General features: G+C 40.2%; 1 protein-coding gene across 3 annotated transcripts in view; it reads left to right on the top strand.

Moving 5' to 3' along the window:
• LOC134203508 (leucine zipper putative tumor suppressor 2 homolog) overlaps positions 1-24193 on the top strand; it is a 286600-nt gene that overhangs the window by 241738 nt on the left and 20669 nt on the right. For all 3 annotated transcript variants that reach the window (XM_062678376.1, XM_062678382.1, XM_062678370.1), the window contains exon 4: positions 4398-4469. The gene's annotated coding sequence lies outside the window, so the exon portion shown is untranslated. The remainder of the gene's footprint in view (positions 1-4397; positions 4470-24193) is intronic.

Raw genomic sequence — 24193 nt, 5'->3', positions numbered from 1 at the left:
TTTTATGTTATTTTCAAATGCCTCGAAAAAACCTGGTATTCTGACGGGCCCTAAATTTGGTTCAGTTTGAAAATATATAATGTAATCTAGTAGCCATGTGATTTTCAGCGCTGGGTAATGATGGGTAAATTGTTTTCTGACCACATGAAAACACCACGAAATGAGTAAATTTCGAAATAAGCTCAAATTCAACTCCATAAGCCAAGGGTGAACATTTCATGAATTTGTGATACAATGTATGATGAATTGATAGTTGATTATGTTATCTTTGAAGATGTATTGAGTTTGAAATGATTCAATAACAAATAAGAAAAAATTGCAAATATATCATACTTCAAATTTATATATTACCAATGGTGTAAAAACAGTTTTCATGCCAACTTCAAAGGTACCCCAATAGGCACAATATCGTCAAATTGACTCAACCATACGTTTGATGAATTGACACTTTCACAGACGTTCCTGATCTTCTGGGGAGCTCCGGTAGCCATCAAAATGAGTCACCACAATAATTTGTTACTCAACTTTCGATAATGGAAAGCTTTATAAAAACCGTGCTCGTATATGATAAGTTCCGAATCTTCTGAAGAAACTCCGGTGGCCATACAGGTCCATCAAAATGGCCAGCGTTTGACAATTTAAAAAAGAGAGAGAGAGAGAGAGAGAGAGAGAGAGAGAGAGAGAGAGAGAGAGAGAGAATGTAGGCCCACGAAATAAATCGATGTCAATGAATTTAAATTTAAAAGCATTGTGTTATTGCCGAGTTCTAATAAAAGCGATAGGGTACCACAGACAAATCAACTTGATTGGCAAAAGGAAACGAGAAAAGGTTATGTAGAGGAGGTTTTCATGTCATTCGGGGTCGATCTTCAGTAGTTTGGTAGATTGGCCCTGAATCCAACCAACGGACACTCTCTATTTTTCAGATCTGATCGGGGTGAGCTGTTTATAGCCAACCGATGATGATAACGACTGTAAGCGAATATTCTGCCTTCAACTAGATTGTTTTTGCTCTTTTTAATGATCGAGCGTGTTTTTAAGGGGGAGTAATTTTCTTCGGAATCCCGCTTTCCTTCCATTATTGTAAAATAATAACCCTTTCCCCTGAAAGATCTTAGGTCGGGCAACCCTAGAACAGGTGGGTGGTCTCCATTTGGAGTGGCGCTTAAACCATCCGCTAATCCTTTCGGAAGGCGCGGACGGATCGTACGGTTAAAGAATACATCGTGCTATGAAAATGCACCAAAATGCAATTTAATTCATGATTCCATGAATTACTTTCGCGTAACACATACAATGCGTTTCGATTTAATTCCTGAGATTGATAAATCAAGGATCAAAAAGTCCATAATGGGGTTTGAACACAAGTTTGCTGAGTAAGAGTCCGGCGTGCTACTTCACAACCGTGGAACGAAATGTTCGAAGTATAATCGGTTATGCATTTTGTCGACTGAAACTCATTGCACAGCACCATGAACAACATGAATCAAATTCATGATTTCATGATTTTTAATATATTCATGATTATGGCCATTATGGGTACCTCATTTGTTTCCATGTAAGAAAGACTATCGAGGAGGGGCATCCGTTGAAGATATGCCGAACCCTATTTTGAAGCGGCTCAATTACCATGGTACTATCTAGAGATGGGCAAAACGGATCAGTTCTTTAAACGTATCATATTTGGGTCATTTAGTCTAATGATCCGCATCTTTCATACGGATCAGGTATTCGGAACAAATCGTAAGGAGAGATTACCAAATGGAAACGGTTGTCATTCAGGAGCTTTTGAACTGTACAGACTGTAAGTTTATCTTTCTCTCGTAAGATAATTTGCTGATCTGGTGAACCGGATCTTTCAAAAAGTGAACTACGAATCATTCGCTCACTTCAAAGATCTGGATCATTTTAATTTTTAACGATTCTAGAGCTGAACGCCCATCTCTAGTACTATCATCGATGACGTCAGACTACATGGGGGAATAGATCCTCGTTTGTCTCAGATAGTTACTGGTTTCGTCGAATACCACAATTTCTTTTTGATTCACAAGAACTTTGGCCTGGAGGTCTGTAGGATCGAGACAATGACACTGAACTTGTAAACAAGCACTTCGTACGAACAATCGGTTATCTGCATCTGGTATGCGACGGTTGTCCTGAAAGACAGTTATTTCACGACCAGTAAATGCTTGACTGATACAAACAATAAAATCACGGTGTATTTTTGCTATTCAGGAACGCTTTTTTGCGTGTAATTCGTGAAGTTAGACATAATTATCACTTTTTGAAGCTTTGCGGACAATTCAGCTGTTATAAACATTGTTAGACATTACGAACCGAAGTTCTCTTGAATTTCCTAGGAAAAAATCTTCAAATTTCTTAAACATGTGTTTCGGGAAATTCTAACGAGTTTCTTCAGAAAATTCTTTGAAATTTCATCCTCATACGGAACATTTCCATAAGGAATAACCAAGGGAAGTTCTTCAGAACTACAACTGAAAATAAATCAGAAATAAATTGGTATTTCTTAAAATTTCTATTTAAAAAAGGGCGACTAAAATGTCAACCAAAGACTAGGGTGACAGCAACGTGGCATTCTACGGAATCTAATTCTCCATATATCATTATTTTTGCTTTTAAAAATCACGTTTTTCAATACGTACTTTGAAGAAATAAAAGCCCACAGTCCAGCGATTTTGTAGAAATGTATCCAACAGGGTTATTATTAGACTACAACGCACTGATCGTTTCTCGAATAAGCAAAAAGCGCTGCGTAATAATTTCGCTACTGATTGGTAGTCCGAATTCACCGACACACGGAACGCAGAGGGAAACCACGACAAGGCTATGCGCAGATCGAGCAATTGTTTGAAAGGAAATTGCGTTAACCTGGGGGTCTCTGCACGTGGAGGTCAAGAAGTAATTTTCAGATTTTCTAATTTCGCACTCCCACCTCCAACGAGAACGCCATGGGCACAAGGTGGCTGCCGTATGAAACCATAATGATGGATGTTCGACTCACAATGATGATGAAGATGACGATGCGAAATTAGGTAGGCCGGTATACGTTTCGTGCACCCAATCTCTCAGCTGCGTTAGGCGGTCGAATTGATTGACAGTGGGTTAGATTGATCGGTTTCCCGTTCGACGGGCCGCATAACCTAATTTTGTCTGGTTGATTACCAAAGGAAAATGGATACCTAGACAAGGTGAACGCCGTACCGTTAGTTTAGGTCAAAGGTCACACGGTCGACCAATTTGGATTGAACAAAGAACTATTTGATCTATACAATAAAACGGTTTCCAGTATTAAGTGAATCGAGCTCACTGAGCTTTGTAACCTTCCTATTGATCTCAGATTAAGAAAACTCAGCAATTTATGGGGGTCTGCTTATTTGCATGCATGCATATGTAAGACAAAATTGAGGTCTAAAGAAACTACTTATCAACCATAATAGTTCAATATATGTTTAAAAATGCTCAACTATTATAGCTTATAACTTCATTACGATCATAAATGGGTGCTTGAAAGCTTCAACATCAATGGTTAATAAAATATGAGGTTTTCAAGGGCCTTATATTTGCTTAAATATGCATTTCAAACTGATGGTCACTTGGAACCAGTATCCAGGCTTGAGCAAATACAGCGCAGTTTGTCCATAACTTTCCCCCAAAGGTTTGTGTGTGCCTCATTAGGTACCTACAATGTCATTACACACGATTAAAACTACCCCGCAGTGACAGACCTTAGCACCGCCCAGGTCCGCCCTTTCAATCAAGCAGCACTATCCCCAAGGGCTATGATTAATTATGCATTCATAAGGCGGCACTTCCTTCTCGCTTGTACGCTATCAGCGTCTGACTGATGGTCGTTACCGCTGGCGCGGCGGTCGGTCACTTTGCCGAGCTGATCTTTCAATCGTCCATCAGCATCGCAGCATGATCGTCCAGGCTTTGACGGATGAGTCAACCGAGACAGGCAAGCTTTGAGGACGCTTGCACTGGGATGAGCGAAAGTTGCATCCGTATCGGCCCGGTCTAACTAATAGATCAAGTTGTTATACCAGCTGGATAATTTGCGACAATCGTGTTGTGCAAAGGTCGCCAACCAGCTCGCTTCGAGTTGGGAGTGTCCCCTCGGTGTCCAGCGTAAATGCGAGTGAGCGATTTATGCCATTCGGGTTAATGTGTGGTGATGAAAAGCACAATTATTTTACAATTAACTGTTTTCCATTTTAATCATTCAGGGATCATGACAGGGACAATTAAACCATTGATGGCTTACTTATGGCGACTTTGAAGGACAAGGAACGACCATTTCTCATACATATGTACGTCTATTTGAAGGTGCAAATATTCTAATGGGACCTTCGTTTCTGTTGATTGTTTTATTCCAGACTGGATTATGAATTCGACGTGTCCCGGGCGGTATGAAGTCTGAGGAAACGACTGTACGGTAGTTACGCCAGGTAAGTACATGATGTGAAATACTCTCAATCTTAGACATAGTGCACTTCGTATAGATTTCCAACCACATTGGCCAGTTTTTTATCTAAGGGCTGTCCAAGGGACCACGCAGTAGAAAATATTTGTGCATTCTACTTTCGTGTAATTTATCATATCACCAAAACTATAGATCATTTGAACAAAGTTATGGATCAAATGGCCAGAATTAAGGATCATATAACCAAAGTTATGGATTACTTACTTACTTATGGATCCTGTACACCTCCGGTGGTGCAAAGGACGGCCTTGAAAGATCTTCATCCTGAGCGTTGCCCGGCTATCGCTTTAACCTGTTGCCAGGTTAGATTTCGGTCGACTTCTTTTATTTCTTTATTGAGGCTTCGCCGCCATGAGCCTCTGGGTCTGCCTCTGCAGCGATGTCCCGCTGGGTTCCAGTCTAATGCTTGTTTACAGATTTCGTTTTCGCCCCTACTTAGAGTGTGGCCGACCCAGCCACATTTCCGATCCCGAATTTCTGTTGCTATCGGCCTCTGGTGACAACGACAATGGAGCTCGTTGTTTGAGATCCAGTTGTGAGGCCACCTGGCCCGAATTATATACCGCAGACATCTGTTAATGAACACCTGCAGCCGTTGAGTGTTCTCCACTGATACACACCATGTTTAGCTAGCGTATAACAGCACAGATTTCACGTTAGAGTTGAAAATTCGTATTTTGGTGTGTTCACTTATCTGCCTGTTTTTCCAGATATTTCTTATACTCACAAAGGCAGCCCTTGCTTTCTTGATCAGTGCGCCTATGTCGATCTTGGTACCGCCGTCTGACGCCATTTTGCTACCAAGATATTGGGAGCTTTCAACATTCTCCGCTGGTTGCCCGGCTACTGTGAAACTGGAAGGAGTCACCGTGTTTACATCCAACGATTTTGTTTTATTGACGTTGATGACTAAACCTGCCAAAGAGGAGCGCTCGGCAAGGTCGTTGAGCTTACTCTGCATATCAGAGCGCCGTTGCGCGAGGAGTGCAACGTCATCAGCCAATTCGAAGTCGTTTAGGTGCTCCATGGTTATAGGCTGCCATAACAGCCCGCGGTTTGGTTCACGGCCAATCGCATCTACCAGAATCTCGTCGATTACGATGAGGAACAGTAACGGTGATAGAATACATCCTTGCCTCACACCAGCTACGACCCGGATAGGGTCGAACAAGACCCCATTGTGCAGCACTCTACACGAAAAGGCCTCGTACTGTGCCTCGATGAGGCCGATGATTTTCTCAGGAACTGTGCGTAGATGTTCAAATGTCCCAATACTTCAGCGCAGTCTATATCACCCAGCAGCAGTTTTCCAGAGAAGACCGCTTGGCTAATATATTTTCTTTCTTCTAATATCTGCAGCCCCAGTAGCCTGCAACGATCTTCGTAGGGCGGTAGATTCTGCGGATCACGCCAAGGAAGATTCCGAAGTGCTTGTCTGACAAACTTTCTTGGACACCATATAACGCAGCACGTTTCCAATAGAGAGCACAGTATAATGATCGGAGACATAGAGGAATACGAAATTCGCTAGCTCCCAGCTCCTGTTGGCCTTGGATATAATGCATTCATAGTGCAGTGGCAGTCGGTATGACAAAGTTGGATCGAGGTCAGGTCACGAATATGATCAGTGCGCTCAAGATGCTGATTCAAGATGGTATAGCTATGTAGAATTGGCCGTAATTTCCGGTGAAATGTCAGTCAACGAGATTAGAAATTTCCAGCTTCTCCAGTTTTGCAAGTAATATCTGGTAATCTACTCGGTCAAATGCTGATTTGAGATCAGTATATATAGCATCGATTTGAGAACCTGCATCAATATTTTGTATACAAAAAGAGAAAAAAATTGCATGATGTTTGTGGACACTGATCTCTTGGGGTAGAAACCATGTTGATCCGTGGAGATATAGTTTTTGCAGCATGCAAATAGTAGCTCGTAGATAATGATCTCAAAGACTTTAGCTCTAAATTTTGTTTGTCCCCCTTTTTGAACATAACATAAATTTTCCAATCAGATGGGAATGTGCGCTGTCGTAGGGAATTATTGAACAAAATTGCTAAAAGGACGGACCAGGTTACTTGCACATTTTTCAGACTGCATGATTAAATTCCGTCAGGGCCAGTGGCAGTCGAAAACATCAATTTATCAATGGCCATCTCAATCTGCTAATGATCGATAAGTATATTCTTCAGCACGCATTTGTTATAAGGTACATACATCGCTGCAAGCTTCTTACACTTCGTCATTGATGTGATAAAATTGTGAAAGCACGTTTGGAATGTACTGCGAACAGCTCACATTTTTCGGCAGACGTGCTAGCATTATCGTTTCCAAGAAACATTTGAACCGGTAAGCCATTTTCTTTGCGTTTGGAATTGACAAACGTCCAGAATTGTTTAGGATTTTCCGAATTGTTCCCGAAGATTTTCTTGAGTCCTTAAAGTGTACCTTTAGTATAACAACTTATTGTAGAAAGGTGAACCAGTCTTAGGCTGAAAACCTCTTTAAACTCGCAATAAAAAAAACGTAAATCCGGTAGTTGTTGCTCGCATGGTTGAATTGTTGCTTGGCATATGGACATCGAGTTCTGCAATACTTCCGTAAAAAATTCGACCTAATGCGTTTATGTTTCCTTAACTGAGCATTACACCAGGGAGGCTTGCGAGTGGGCCTATGGGCTGGAACATAGTTCGCCAATGTGCTAGTAATCAGTTATGTGAAAAGACTAACGGCATCATCCACGTTGGGAATTGCTTCCAAAAAGTCCCATTAACTTGGGAGAAGTGCTTCGTTCAATCCGTTGAAATTTGTTTTATGTTTTTTCAATACATTCGAGTAGTTCACATTGATGCAATAAAGAATCACTGATTAGTGTGAGATCGAGAGTTTTTCCATTTCTATTCACAATTCCATTGATTTGATGCAGACCATTGAGACTAAAACCATCAAGAAGTGCAGCGCATTGACTCGATATGTGCAACTCTGTTCGGTTAATGTGCAGACGATTTCGTGTCATGTCTTGGTCCCAAACGAGTGCAGACTAGTTGTAATCATCAAAAAGAATACACCCAATATTTTTGACGTAAACTACGTCTAAGGGGAAGCCTCGGATACAGGGTGCAAAATGAAAATTTCGAAATTGGTAACCGTCACGAAATTATGTAAAATTTTAAACGTCAATAGCGCCTTTGTCTTTCGATGCATTTTAAAGATTTATACATCAATCAATTCGTAAACTTTCCACCAATTTGCTAATTGTATTAAAACTATTTATTATTAATCAAACTATTTATTATCAACTATTGAAAATATTAGTTCTTTCACGCCTGGTAAAAAAAAATCAGAACCAACTAATTCCGTTCATGCATCCCAAACACGGACATCAGATTGGTGTAAGGTATGCTACACTGAGGATACTGATCGTAAGAACATCATACGTTTCTCTTTTGAAATTTCGCCACAAGAAAATGTATTGATTTTCATACGATTCTCTAATGGAATGCATTTCATACGACAATCTTATGAAATATTTTCAGCTTGTTCAAAAAAAGTGTAACCTGGTTTCGAACCATGGACGTCGTGGTTAGGAGGCGTGCGTTCACACCACACGCCCACCGACGCTTCGAGAAACTGTCTCGTTGGATACCCAATAAAGAGTTAGAATTGATCGAAAAAAGATCCTACGATTTTCATAGTTCAATTCGTATGAAACATACTCATAAGTTCGGTCGTATGAAAATCTTACGGCCAGTATCCTCAGTGCACCTTTTGGCCCACCGCTTCGTTTTCCTGTGTATAAGAAGAGTCGTTTCTTCGTTCGAGGTTTCACGACGAGCGGACCGTTCCGCTGGAGCGTGGACAGTCTGGAAGCGGTCCTAGTAACAACGGCTCGGTAACGATGGCGTTCGGTGGTGTCTGTGGTGCGTCATTTACGGTAGACATTTCACGGAGCGTGAACCAGCCGGCACGGCGTCCGTAGCAATGAATCATCGAATGGCGGTCGTGGTATAATGAAAAATAATCGGTCCTTTGATATTTTATTACATTATACACAGAAAAGAATTTGTTTTACCAAAATGTCCAACAAAGTAAAAATTCATGCAACAATGGCGGCCATCGGTTGCTGCAGAAACTCGTCGTCAGTAAGAACATCGCTCAAGTGAAACCATTACTCGCATGCTGTTAGTAGGTAATTGCAAAGGCGTACAAATTTAAAAATCGGTCATTTGTCAGGACCATTACTATACAAAGAGAAGGGTTTGATTTGCCGTGTTTGAATTTGATGCTTGAATTTGCGAAAAGATTTCTCTTTATACTGCTGAATGGTTACAGACGATAGCGCGGCAAATATTTTTTCTGCTACAACCACCGCCGATGGACAGATGTAGTAGGGATCGCTACCGACGCCATAATAGACACTTTCAATTTGAAGATAATTCGTCTCAAATCAACTATCTTCCGATCAAAATGGCCAAAATGGGGATCATGAAATTTTCAAAACGACTTATCTGCTTTTGTAAACAAAGATTCAAACGACGATTTGACGAATCTGATAGCTCTCCCACGCAAACCAACACCACCAAGGGGCCGTACACTAATTACGTAAGCAATTTTTCTGGGTTTTTCGAACCCTCCCTCCCCCCCTGTAAGATTTTTCCCATACAAATCATTTTTTATTTATATGGAGCATAAGAAAATGACATACCCCCCCTCCCCCCAAAAGTGCTTACGTAATTAGTGTACGACCCCAACAGGTAGCGGAAACCCTCACCTATCTATTGATGGTTTGGTTTCCGTGGAGAGCTACCAGATTCGTCAAATTGTCGTTTTAATCTTTGTTTACAAAAGCAGATAAATCGTTTTGAAAATTTTGTCTTGAATTTTAACTAAAAGGTCAACGAATCAGTGGAATGGCTCACAGTCCTAAAACTGAGTTCGATTGAGGCGGCCATTAGCGCTCGTGAAATGCTGTACATGACCAAATAAACTGGGTTAAGCTAATTTTGAGAGAAATAAAATACATAAATATATTGTAATTATCATCCGATTTTGACAATTTAGAGATCACCTGTCATAAGACGAGTTTATACAATCCCATTGAATTCCACCACTTGATGGTGGTTCCACTAAAAAGCTCAAAATAATTCTCTTATCAATTTAGAGATGCCTGAACTGGAAATTTAATATTGTTTCACTGTATGTTTACAGGGCCGGCTATGGTCCTTCGAGAAATAAGTTTATCAGAATTCGAATGAGAACACACATTAAGGTCCGTCTCATTTACCGAATAATTAAACTTGAAAGTGCCAGTTCGAAGATTTATAAAATACCCAGTTTTAAAAAAGGCGGGCAGCAGGGACTATGTCCAAGGGCTTGAAGATCCCTCCCCAGGCCATCTGCGAGTTGTGAGGATTGCCTAATATGGTGGAGTGTGACAGTGGGCCCTGTTAAATTGCTATAAAAGCTGCATGTATCCGTAAGTAGGCCCCACCAAAGCGACCGTGTGCCGCTCAAAGCGCACAAGCCCAAGTCCTGGTGTTATATGGGACGCTAAAAAGCCCTGACACGACGGCCCTCCACACGAGACAGGAGAATTGCGCAGACCCAATAAGCCCCCTGAAAAACCAACCATTACGAACAATATAACAGAAAAAACAACTCGATATAATCAACAAAGACCTAGGCGACGAATAAAGGATCACGATTGGAAGTATGGAACATGGAACTGCAATTCGCTAGGTTTCGCAAGTTGGGACAGGATGATCTACGATGAATTACATCCCCGCAACTTCGACGTCGTGGCGCTGCTGGAGATTTGCTGGACCGGAGAGAAAGTTTGGAAAAGCAGGCATCGAGCGGCTACCTTCTACCCAAGCTGTGGCACCCCCACCGAGCTGGGGAAACGGCTTCATAGTGCTTGGTAAGATACGCCATCGTGTGCTTGGGTGGCAGCCAATCAACGCAAGGATGTGTAAGCTGAGGATTAAAGGCCGTTTCTTCAACTATAGCATCATCAACGTGCACTGCCCACACGAAGGGAGACCCGACGACGAGAAAGAAGCGTTCTATGCACAGCTAGAGCAGACATACGATGGATGCCCACTGCGGGACGTCAAAATCGTCATCGGTGACATGAACGCTCAGGTAGGAAGTTAGAAAATGTATAGACCGGGCATCGGACCGGATAGTCTGCATACCGTATCGAACGACAACGGCCAACGATGCATAATCTACACCCATCTACAAGAAAGGCGACAAGCTGTGAGAACTTTCGAGCGATCACCATAATGCCGCTTACAAAGGGATATCCCAGATCATCTTTCCTAGTCTGTCACCATTAGTGAATAAGTTCGTGGGAAGTTATCAAGCCGGCTTCATTGACGGCCGCTCGACAACGAACCAGATCTTTACTGTACGGCAAATCCTTCAAAAATGCCGTGAATACCAGGTCCCAACGCACCATCTTTTCGTTGATTTCAAGGCGGCATACGACAGTATAGACCGCGTAGAGCTATGGAAAATTATGGACGAGAACAGCTTCCCTGGGAAGCTTACAAGACTGATCAAAGCAACGGTGGATCGTGTGCAAAACTGTGTGAAGATTTCGGGCGAACAATCCAGTTTGTTAGAATCCCGCCGGGGACTTAGACAAGGTGATGGACTTTTGTGCCTGTTTTTCAACATTGTGCTAGAAGGTGTCATGCGGAGAGCCGGGTGTATCAGCCGAGGCACGATTTTCAACAGATTCGGTCAATTTATTCGTTTCGCGGATGACATGGACATTGTCGGCCGAACATTTGCAAAGGTGGCAGAACTTTACACCCGCCTGAAACGTGAAGCAACAAAAGTTGGACTGGTGGTGAATGCCTCATAGACAAAGTACATGCTTGTGGGCGGAACAGAGCGCGACAGGGCTGATAACAATGTCAGTCGTGAAATACGAAGGCGCATCATCTGTGGAAGTCGGGCCTACTACGGGCTCCAGAAGAAACTGCGGTCAAAAAAGATTCGCCACCGCACCAAATGTGCGCTAATAAGACCGTGTACAAGACGCTAATAAGACCGGTTGTCCTCTACGGACATGAAACATGGACAATGCTCGAGGAGGACTTGCAAGCACTCGGAGTATTCGAGAGACGGGTGCTTAGGACCATCTTTGGCGGTGTGCAAGAAGACGGTGTGTGGCGGCGAAGAATGAACCATGAGCTCGCCCAACTCTACGGCGAACCCAGTATCCAGAAGGTAGCTAAAGCCGGAAGGGTACGATGGGCAGGACATGTTGCAAGAATGCCGGACAGCAACCCTGCAAAGATGGTGTTCGCTTCCGATCCGGCAGGTACAAGACGGCGTGGAGCGCAGCGAGCGAGATGGGCAGACCAGGTGCAGAACGACTTGGCGAGCGTGGGGCGTATCCGAGGATGGAGAGATGCGGCCTCGAACCGTGCATTGTGGCGTCAAATTGTTGATTCAGTGTTATCTGTTTAGATGTAAACTAAATAAATGAAAATGACGTGCAGGAGCTGGAAGTGGCACTCCCAACGAAACAGCAGCTAGGCGCAGCGTCTCTTGAAGATGGCTGGAGAGATATTCGATCCGCCATCGGAAGCACCGCAACTACTACACTAGGCACGGTGCTCCCGCATCAGAGAAACGACTGGTATGACGGCAATGTGAGCAGTTAGTTGAGGAGAAGAATGCAGCATGGGCGAGATTGCTGCAACACCGCACGAGGGCGAACGAGGCACGATACAAAACTCGATTTTTCGTAGGAAAAAGCGCCAGCAGGAAGATCGAGACCGTGAAGAGACGGAGCAACTGTACCGCGCTAATAACGCCCGAAAGTTCTATGAGAAGTTAAACCGTTCACGTAAGGGCCACGTGCCACAGCCCGATATACATATGTTAGGACATAAACGGGAACATTCTTACAAACGAGCGTGAGGTGACCCAAAGGTGGCTGCAGCTGCAATGGTACGCTTTACCCAGCATTTTTCATGCCGTACCGCACGCATAGTAATTGTCTCATATTCTGAAAACCAATGAATGTACTAAAATGTAAAATATCAACATTCTCTCATTGGTGAACAATTATTATGCCGTTGATCTGAACGCTTGCCGAGAAAATTCGTTTATTTATGCGAGGTCTTCCTCAGCCGTGCTGTAAGATGCCCGACTACAAAGCAAGACCATGCTGAAGGTGGCTGGGTTCGATTCCCGGTCCGGTCTAGGAAATTTTCGGGTTGGAAATTTTCTCAACTTCCTGTTCGTTCTTTCGGCCTTTGATCGGCTTCAGATTGTAGATGACATTTGCTACAGAAGATTATTAAGGAAGTACACGATTGATGACCTATACAGGCTTGGTTCTTGGAACATCGAAGGAGTGAAACGCGCAATTCTGGTCCAGCAGGTACTTGACATCATGTGGTATAAGCATTCAATCATGAAGTGGGCCTCCTCCTAAAAGCAATAAAATAGAAATTTCCAAAAGTTTGTAGAGTAAAAATTATTTTACAAAAAAAATATTATTTTTGGGTTTCATTTTTTTGGAAACAATCGTCATGCCACAAATAATAAAATCAGCATTATCAGCATGACACTGTTTCAAAAAGGAACTTCAATGATGGAAACAAAAACTTTTCCCAAAAACCAAATAATCACTAATCAGGATAAAACGGATCTCACAAGACAAAAAAAAAATTGCTCAGAATAGATCACACTGGATTCTTCTTCAGTTATCAAAGAGTAAAATCAATCGTATCCTGTTCAGAAACATATGAGTACTATTTTTGGAAGCTTACATAACTTTCGACTCCCTTCCTGGGACAAGTGTTGGTGCACATAACGTCTTTGTGAAATCCATAACCCATTTCGTTGTTACAAATATTCAATCGACAGCAAATCCATTAATTCTCTACATTATGCAACGTACCATATCCCACGAGCACGCGAAACCGTATTTCTGAAGTCGGTCTAACGGCTCTGCACGCCCTACACGACCGGCAGCATACGATGGGTCACCACGCCGCCGACGCGCCGCACGACACGAGACGCATGGTTGGGGGTTGCTCCGTCTGAATGCTGCGCGTCGGATCAGCCAGTTCTCACGCTCCGGCCAGTTTATTTGCCTGGCTGGCAGAGTCCGCCTGCAGTGTGTTGTTTGGTTTGTTCAAAACAACAACAACTGAGCTCGGCTCCGAGCTCCAAGCCGGATCCGTCATCAATGGGTTTCGGTTCTGATGGCGCACACGGGAGAGCAATCAGTACGGCCACCAGGCAGCCCCAGACGTAATTTATTTTATTGCCTGGCAGCTATTTTGTTTTGCCTTCTGCGCACGCTGGCTGGACTCGTCATACCGAACTGGTCGGTTGTGGTGGTGGTGCTCCACGCGAGATGTAACCAACGACAACAACAACAAGAGCAACAATAACACTGCATGGACATGGCCGACGCTGGCTGCGATCGCAAAAGGCGAAGAACGCATTCATTCATTGGGATCGTAGTTGGAAGGCGACCCTCCGGGCATTGTGCAGACTGAATGGATTATAATATGTGGCAGTCTAACTTAATTATAGGACTTTGAAACTGCTGGTAGACTGCAAGAATTTAAAAAGGATTGATTTTTTTTGCGGGAAAGTAGGTTTGTGAAATTGTACACAATTCAAGTCAGTTTGGAATCGAAATTAGGAAACTCTGATTTCAGTGATCGTGGATTCTTATGATATCTTCTGATATGATTTATTTGCAATCAGTTCAATGTCAATGTATCTCCCTTTGGTTCAATGTCATCTGCAGCCATCAGTGTAGATCATCTCCTGGAAACATATCCAACAAATCCATCATGCCATCACTTCTGTGCATTCGACCAGCAGCGGCTGTTCAAACAATTCCCCATTGGCTTACGTTTAGCATATTTACGAAGTCTAAAAGGTACTGCGCACTGTTCAGATAATTGCAGGCGGTTGCGTCCATTCGCCAAAGACGGTTGACAATGGCAGTTGGCCTTGAACCGCCACCGCGCGCCGTGGCTGCATGTTTCGACCAAACGGAACACGTGCACATGTGCTCTTACTGGTGCTGGCACGGCCTCTGCCACTACCGCCGCCAAATGAACCGATCGCTGCAAGAGTGTGGTAAGCCACACGAAAAAAAAAATAAGCGGATTGTTGATTCACATTATTGGAAATTGGTGTTCTCAATCGAACCAGCAACCAGCAAATCTATGCGAACGCGCGCAGATCAATGAACAGCCAGCCGCAGGCCACAATATGCGGTTGATACGCAACGTGGCGCGACGGCTACGGTGACAAAAGAAGAAACACAACCGGTTGGAATTATGAATCAGCCTCAGTCAGCTGTTTAAACTGTCTAGCATTAGCATATGAAAAATACAATAAAAGTAGAATAGTTGGATGGTATAACGATGGGAAAATATGTAAAGAGCAGATCAGTTACTTTTGCACAAAGAACTGTTAGATGCTTGCTTGATAGCTGTTCTTTACACAACCATAAATACTGACAATACTCAAAAAAAAAGAAAAAAAATGCAAAACAGTTTGAAGAAAAACTTCCTTGTAACTTCGAGATTACTCAAAGTCCTGTACTTTTTTATTTTCCAGTACCGTAATCCGGGGGTACATCGATCATATGTTTTATAATTTTGTAAGTATTCCCTCAAACCATGGCACTTCTAGGGATTTTCTTCCAATGAGTAATCGAATTTAACCTTTGTTTTGGAAAAGCGATTGTGCGCTTTATTCGACGTATTTTCGTCAACTAATGTGCCCAACAGAAAGAATGGATTTCAATATATTTGGTAATAACATAAGTTGAACGAAATATGCTGAACAGAGAGAGCCGTTTTATTAGCCGTTTCAAATTTCAAGGTCAAATACAATTACGCCATATTTTTTAATCGAGTACTGCCACGAGTAGAAAGTATTTGGCTGTTGTTTGATAGCTTTAAACTGGTTTCGCAAATCGTTTTCGTCAAGGTTTTTATTTTTTAATTCGGGGTAACTTTGATCATCAATCGTTTCGATCATAATCTATAAAAAACAATTTTTTAAAAATTTGGAAGGCACGAACAACGTCTGTCAAAGCGAGTTTTATTACAAGTTAGTTTATTTGGTATACTCAGGCCTGTATAACACGTTACGGAGCCACGATACATTGTGATATGTATTTTCGATATCATCTTATTATGAAAAGTTAGTAAAAGTGACACATAAACCAACTTACTCGTGGTGACTCGAGGATAGGTTTACAATTTTCAAGAATGAATAGGACTTAGGATTTGAAATTAGGGAATTTCTGCTACTCATTCGGGCAATTCTCAAAGCGAGTTCTTGTGGATAGAACATTAAAAGAACTAACAAAATCAAATTACAATAAAATAGCTTCAAAACTCGTATTTGTTTATAACTAACTGACTCATCGAACTTCATCACGCCCAAAATAAATTAGTTAGCATAAACATTTATTTTGTATAAGGCATTTTATGAGACAGATCGAATCAGCTGTTTTTCTCGTATTTATCTACTTTGACTATAAGTGGGAGCCCGTTTGCTCGCATCATCAAATCTACATGTTTTGATTAATTATTTGCGAGCGTCTTAAGGGAAATGTTACAGTGGGTCCAAAAGTATTCGTCTGGCTGCATATTCTTTAGTAAAATGTAAAACTTAGGCGTGATAGAAGTGAAATCAAAAAACTTTCTTATAAATTTGGTAGAAAACTTATCAACACATGATTATCATTCAAAACCAAACAGAAATTTCAATTACTTTTTCTGGTATCTAGAGAATATCTAAATTTCGTCAATTTCGCTCGCTCAAAAAGTATTCGTCTATTCAGAAAATAATCGAGTGAAACACGAATATAATAGTTTTATTCGCATGTAGTTACACTAGCACACTTTAGTGATGTCTAGCAACATTTTTGTCAATATTCAATGACAGATCAAATAATGTTTTTGTTTTGTTTGAACTTGGCGCGGAAAATAGAAGCACCATGGGTGGGAAAAGTAAAAAGATGAGTCCAAATGAAAAAAAAACTTATTCTACGCCTGCATAATTAGTGCAAGTTGACTTATGACTTTGCAAGAAATGTGGGTAGACCAAGGGTAGCAAGAATTCAACCATTTAATTGGTGATTGATCGCATCAGCGCCACAAAAATCTATCAAAACAAATAACAGAGTGGTCGTCAGCGATGGTAAACTGATAACGATGAGCGATTTATTGTGCGGAAAATAAAAAAAATCCTTAAAAACGAGTTCACCCATATAGGCAAGAGAGTTGGAGAGAAGAAGTGCTCAGATATGAACCAATACGAACAGAAATACCTGTGAAAAGTATGGGTATAATGGGCGGGTATCACGGAAGAAAATTCAAGTGAGCCATCAAATTATCAAAAACAGCTCGATTTAAGCTAAAAATATCGCTGGAAGAAGGATGACTTTCGGAATCAAGTGATGTTATCTGACGAAAGCAAGTACAGCATATTTGGATCAAATGGCCGATGTATGGTATGGCGGAAAATGAGTATTGAGATACAGCCGCAGAATCTCTTTTAAGTAGTAAAGCATGGTGGGGGCTCCGTCATGGTCTCTGAGGTGCTTGAGCACAACCGGTGTTTGAAAATTTCACATTATTGAAGGAATTATGTATCACAAAATGTTCAATCGCATTTTGAAAGAAAATTTGAACGCCAGTGCTGATAAATTAGGCTTACAGGGAACATACATATCACGTGGTGATAATTACCTCGAGCACACAGCCCAAAGCACTAAGCTGTGGCTACTCTATAATACCCCAATCAACTCAAAACGCCTCCTCAGAGCCCAGATATGATTCCAAATTAACTCCATTGGAAGGTTCTGGGCGACAAACTTATCGTGAAATTCGTGAAAGTCATATTTCCAACAACAACGAATTAAAATTAGTGTTGAAAGAAGAATGAAAGAATATTCTGTCCCCCGTTACGGCTAATTTGATCAGTTCCATGCCACAAGAACTACAGCCCGTCATAGATACACAGGGAATCCAACGAAATATCGAATTCCATTCTACAACTCCTATTTTCGTTTCAAAGGAGCGCTAAACCTGAACAGACGAATACTTTTTGAGCCCGTATTTAATGAATTGTTATGTTTTGTTACCTTTGTTTTTGTTATTGTTCTATTTTTCTGTTTGATTTTTAACAATAAAGATGTATTGATTAATTTGCTACAAAATGTAATCAATAGTTTTATTTTTTTGAGCTTACTAGATTCTATCTTTGACATTTTCTAGAAAACACACAGCTAGACGAATACTTTTTGGACTCACTGTACATGGTTAAACAACTTTCACTTTCACTACCTTCCACATTCACTAATTAATTTTAAGGTATCAAACAGATACGCATTTCATCCTCCACTTGAGGGCTTCTTCAGTGTTTTGTTATCGACATGTTTTACTTTTCGGTTACTGGGGCTTTAAAATAATGTTTTTCATATGATTCCCAAAACGTGTCGCTAGATTATTCAAACCACTGCATTCTTAGCATGAAATGCTGAGGAAAACACGAATAAAAAGTAAAACGTCACAAACATTATTTTGTGCTCGGACCTAACGCAGTGTTCACGCAGAATCATACCAAAACAAAACATTAAATGTAAATAATCGGGCCGTCGCGAATCGTCTTAATCCTTATCCACAGCAAGGTGAATACAAACAGGTGTAGCAGTATGCCAATTTCATGATTCAGCCATCTTGGATTTTTATATGAGGCAGCCACCGAGTTTGTTTATGTTTTGCACTGAAAATGATTTTTTCAACCCCGCGCTAGTCTCTTCCATCTACTGTCGAAGTGAGTGAACCCTGATCCACAGTTTTGGTTTTGACGTCTGTTCTGTGATTCAATAAGGCATTTTATTTTTTATGAGACAGATCGAATCAGCTGTTTTTCGGAGTCCGTTTGTTTGTTCATTTCGCGCTAAACATTCCAATGGGTCACATCATCAATTCTACATGTTTTACTTTTCGGCTACTAGAGCTTTAGAACAAACTTTTCCATACGATCTTCAATACATGTCGCTAGATTATTCATACCATTGCATTCTTAGCATGAAATACTGAAGAAAATATGAATGAAAAGTAAAATGTTACAAACATTATTTTGTGTTCGGACCTAACGGTATATTCGCGCAGAATCGAACCAAAACAAAATATCAAATGTAAATAATCGGGCCACCGCGAAATGTCTCATAAAATACCTTCAGAAATTCCCTTCTCGAGAAAGACGATGAAGTATTCCAGAATAGGGGTGAGGAGTCTCAAACCATCATAAAAACCCATCGGACTGAAGAGATGGCTTAAAGGTAAGACGGTAAAATATGCCCCCCTAAGGCAACAATTGGTGATGGTGGACATCATAGTTTGTTTGCCTCTGTGCGGAAAGAAAAGTTAATTTTTACGTGTGAAAGTGAACTTGTGCCGCGGGAAAAATATTTCTATCGTGTGCCCTTTTCGTGATTATAACAGGATAAGTAGGAGGCATTAAGCCTCCGTGCCAAATTTTCATTTAATTTAACATTTATTACTCAACACAGCATCCCGTGAAGCCATAGTTCTACCTACACGTAAAAAAATAACCTTATATGTTATGGCAAAAAACCATTCGAAAATACTTATTCTCTTCATTATGCCACCTAATGAATGATCCCATATCAAAAAGCTAATAACATTCATAAGTTAATGAAAATTATAAGTTTCCGAATGTATGTGACTAATGCGATGTATAAGTTTTTTTTATTCATGTCATTAAGCGCCTGCTTTGGCAAAAAAGTATTAGAAATCTTAATAATAAACAACATAAAATTTTTTTTACGTGTATAGCTTCGCGCGGCAAGCTGTTGTTGTTCATTTGCTTGCCCTATTTCTTTTATTCGTCTCTGTGGATCGTGTAGTGTGTTGTTGCATGTTTGAGTCCACTGCTGTGTAGAGGATGGAGTGCGAAAAGTGCAAAGTGGGGATCGCAATCAACGATTTCCCACTGTGTTGTTTTCAATGTGAGAAATATTTTCATGCCCGCTGCTCTCCTATTGAAGCGAAGGCAGCGGCTAGATTGATTACGGAGAATGCAAATGTTTTTTTCAAGTGTTGTGACTGTCTATCTAGTCGATCTTGCGACGGACAGAATGTACAGGTTCCGAATACCATTCGTTTCGATGAAGAGATGAAGAAACTTTCTTCTCTTTCTGATTCGATCGGTGATATTCGGAATCACATAACTGCCCAAATAGACAGCGCGTTGTTAATCGGTATTGAGAAATTGCAGAAAAATGTATCTGAGGTTTTGAACGAGGCTGTTAATGGTCTCAAAGATTCGATCAGCAAAGAAATGGAAAATATGAAATGTTCATTTTTTCAATTTAACCCGAGTAGAAATGTAGCTGTAATGAATGAAATGCAAGGTACGTCGCGAAAGGCTACGGGGCCTAATTTGACTCCCAAAACGAAGAAGCGTAAGGTACAAGATGTTGACGACACATCTGATATTGCAATGCCAGAAAATGTTAGTTTCGCGGATATTGTTAAAAGTAATGTTGGGAAAAATAACGTCAAAGTAATGAAACAAAACAAGTCACTGCGCCTAAGGAAGTAAAGGTCCCTCGTAAGGCTCGTCCGGTCATTGTGATTAAACCGAAAGAGTCCAACCAGAGTAGCGATGATACTCGTAAATTTTTGAATAGTAAACTGGATCCGAAAACACACAGGATCAGTAACTTTAGAAACGGGAAAAATGGCTCTATTATTGCTGAGTGTGCAACAGGATTTAATGTTGATGTTGTGAAAATGGCATTCAAAGCGATCTGGGTGAAAACTATAATGCTGTTGTTCCTCATCGGTGCCAAGACTAAAAGTGATGGGAATGTGCGATAAGTTTTCTTCCGATGAATTCATTCAGATTTTGAAAGATCAGAATGAAGACATCGCAATAAATGATGTTAAAGTAATAAGAATGTATGAAAATCCACGTTTTAAGTATAACAAGAACAATGTTGTTATTGAAGTCGATAAAGAGACTTATAGTTGTTTGTTGACCGCGAGAAAAGTTAACATAAGGTTTGATCGGTGCCTTGTTGTTCCCGAAATTAGTGTTTTGAGATGTTTTCAATGTGGAGAATTTGGGCACATGAGTACGGATTGCAAAAACAGCATTGCGTGCTCAAAGTGCAGCGATCGTCACAAGACATTCGAATGCACGTCAACTGTATTGAAATGTGTCAATTGTATAAAAATGAATTCCGAACGTAAAATGAAATTGGACGTGAACCACAGTGCCTTCAGTACTGAGTGTAGTGTTTATAAGCGATTAGTTGAACGGAAAAAGAGCAGCTTACGTTTCAATGAATAGCAACCAAGTTCTAGTAGAAATGTGAGCAGATTCGATATTTTGTATTTGAATATTGCGGGTTTGTCTACAAACTACGTTGCATTACGTAAGATTGTAGAAGATAAACGTCCATTTTAGTGTTTCTATCTGAAACTCATATAGTCGACATTGAAGCATTTGATCAGTATAGCATTCCGGGTTATAGTGTAGCTGCTTGTTTATCACATTCCAGACACACTGGCGGTGTTGCTATTTATGTCAAAGAATCAGTTCAGTTCAAGCTTCAATTGAACGAAGTTTGTGATGGAAACTGGTTCTTAGGCATTGCAGTTGTACGTGGCATGAAGATGGGTAATTATGGTGTTTTATATCACTCTCCCAGTGCAAGTGACCAGCGTTTTATTGAAATTTTGGAAAACTGGTTTGAGTCATTTATAGATCCTAGTAAATTAAATGTAATTGCTGGTGATTTTAATATCAATTGGTGTGACGATTCCAATTCGAATCATTTGAAACATTTAGCGGATTTTTTTAATTTGAAACAAAAAGTAAATTCTTATACGCGTATTTCCCAGCACAGTAGAACTTTGATTGATCATGTGTATACAAATTTTGATTCTGTAACTAGCGAAACGAGTAATGATTTAAAAGTAACCGATCATGAAACGCTAGTCATTAACGTTACCGTTCATTAACGTTCTTACAAACGTTTTGAAATCCTGTACCAATCAATTAGTAGAACAGAAGATAGTAACTTTGCATAATTCTAACAGCTGGTATAATTTAGACCTTTTGCGCCTGAAACGTAAAAGAGATAAATTGTATAAAAAGTTTCGTAGAACTAATAATGAAAATCATTGGAATAGGTATCAGGTAGCGCGGAACAAATATTCGCAATCTTTGACACGTACACGTTGCGAGTATATTCAAAGGAAAATTTATCAGCATCAAAACAACAGCAAAGAGTTATGGAAAATATTGAAATCGTTATTAAAGCCTAGTAGTTGCAAGCCGCGGTCCATAACTTTTAATGGCACATTAGAACAGTCAGAACAAGAAATTGCATCTAAATTCAACGATTATTTCGTCAATAGTGTCTTATCCATTAACCGATCTATCGAGTTAGTGGATGAGCCTGATGAAATAAAACAGCCGATAAATATTAACTGTAGATTTGATTGTTTTCACCCGATTACTTTTGAAGAACTTAAAAACATTTGCTTTTCTTTAGGTAAAACGGCTGGAGTTGATAATGTTAATGCTAGAGTTATTCAAGATTGCTTTCATGTCATTGGACGCAACTTGCTGGACCTTATAAATGAATCGTTACAAACTGGGCACGTGCCGCATGTTTGGAAGGAATCACTAGTGATTCCAATACAAAAGTTGCTGGAACGATTAAAGCCGAAGAGTTTCGTCCCATCAACATGTTGCACACATTAGAGAAAATTTTAGAACTTGTAGTTAAAGGCCAGCTAATTACATATTTAAATAGTAATAACTTGTTAATACCGGAACAATCAGGTTACAGGGAAGGTCATTCCTGTGAAACTGCATTGAACTTGGTATTATCTAAATGGAAGGAAAATATGGAGCGTAAAGATACTATTCTAGCTGTGTTTTTGGATCTCAAACGCGCTTTTGAGACAATTTCTCGGCCCTTAGTGTTGAAAACTGTTAAGCGCTTTGGAATTTCGGGTTCTGCATACAAATGGTTTGAAAGCTATTTGTCTGACAGATCCCAACGGACTGCTTTCAATGATTATGTGTCGTGTCCCGTGGAGAATGACCTTGGTGTACCACAGGGAAGTGTATTAGGGCCCCTTTTGTTCATTATGTACATTAATGACATGCGACGGGTCTTACGTTATTATGACATTAATTTGTTTGCTGATGATACTGTAATATTCATTGCAGCCCAAAATCTGGAGGACGCGATTGAACACTTGAATGAAGATATGCATTCTTTAAGTAGCTGGATGAGGTACAAACAGTTAAAATTGAATATCAGTAAAACAAAGTATATGGTTATTTCATGAAATCGTTCAATTGATAATGTCTCTGTGAAAATTGATGACGAGACACTTTATCGCGTACGGTAAATTAAATATCTTGGCGTGATTATTGAGGATAAATTGAAATTTGACCAACATATGGACAATGTCATCAAGAAAATAGCCAAGAAGTATGGAATGCTAGATCGACTTAAAAACGAATTAAATACAGCTAGTAAAAGACAGTGGTACAAATCAATCATCGCTCCTCACTTGGACTTTTGTCCTTCCATTTTGTTTTAGCAAATCAAACACAAATATCGAGATTGCAGCGCTTGCAGAATAAGATTATGCGTTTGATTTTAAGATGTAACAGATTCACTTTTTTGTTGGATGCATTGCAGTGGCTCTCGGTGAAGCAAAGAATTGTGTATTTAACAATGGTGTTCATTTTTAAAGTAGTAAATGGTTTGCTGCCTCGATATTTGTGTGATCGAATTGAAAGAGGAAGTGACATTCATAGATATAACACTAGAAACGCGGAAGATGTAAGAACACCAAACTTTTTGCATGGAGCTTCTCTAAATTCTTTGTTTTTAAAGGTATCAATTATTTCAATTCAATGTAATACACAAAGCAAACGTGCAACTACATTATAACAATTCAAGAGACTTTGTGTTTCACACGTAAAAGCTGTCTTTTAAGCAGCTACTTAGTTGAAATAATTAATTATTGTATCTTGACGAAGTTTGACCTACGGATATTTTGTTTGGACAATTGTGTTTTTATCAATTATTGAGGCACTAATAAACTATTTTGTTCGCCTCGATGATGATGATTGATTTCATATTTATTGACGTAATTGTAATTTGACCTTTTTCGTGTGTAGTTTACAAAAGTTTGAGTCTCGTGCGTAAAGCAGATATGAATGATTTTTAAATTTATGTACAGACTTGCGCTTTTTCGGCTGTTTCAATGATTCTGCGGATTAGTAATAGGCTATCTAGTAGAGTTTGGTTTCCGCGGTTGATACCGAAACTTTTGATATCGACGGAGCGGTAACACAGATTTTGATTTTGTTGACAACGACATACCTAGTTTATTAGATTATCATGGATGCTTTTGTGTGGCTAACGTTACTTGTAATAACATGAAACGCGATTCTTGGTGGAACTTTTGAAATCTGTGCGAGAGGTATCACAAGTTTTGCATTTTTATGAACTCGAAGCATCACTATTGATACTTATGAGAATCTGTAGATGAAATAAACAGTTTTTTACATTTATTATTTTTGCTGGATAGTAATGGAAAGTTATG

This window comes from Armigeres subalbatus, chromosome 1 (assembly GCF_024139115.2).
Source record: "Armigeres subalbatus isolate Guangzhou_Male chromosome 1, GZ_Asu_2, whole genome shotgun sequence".
Classification (NCBI taxonomy): domain Eukaryota; kingdom Metazoa; phylum Arthropoda; class Insecta; order Diptera; family Culicidae; genus Armigeres; species Armigeres subalbatus.
Note: the sequence above shows the minus strand (reverse complement) of the source record. Positions and strands in the feature narration are given on the sequence as shown.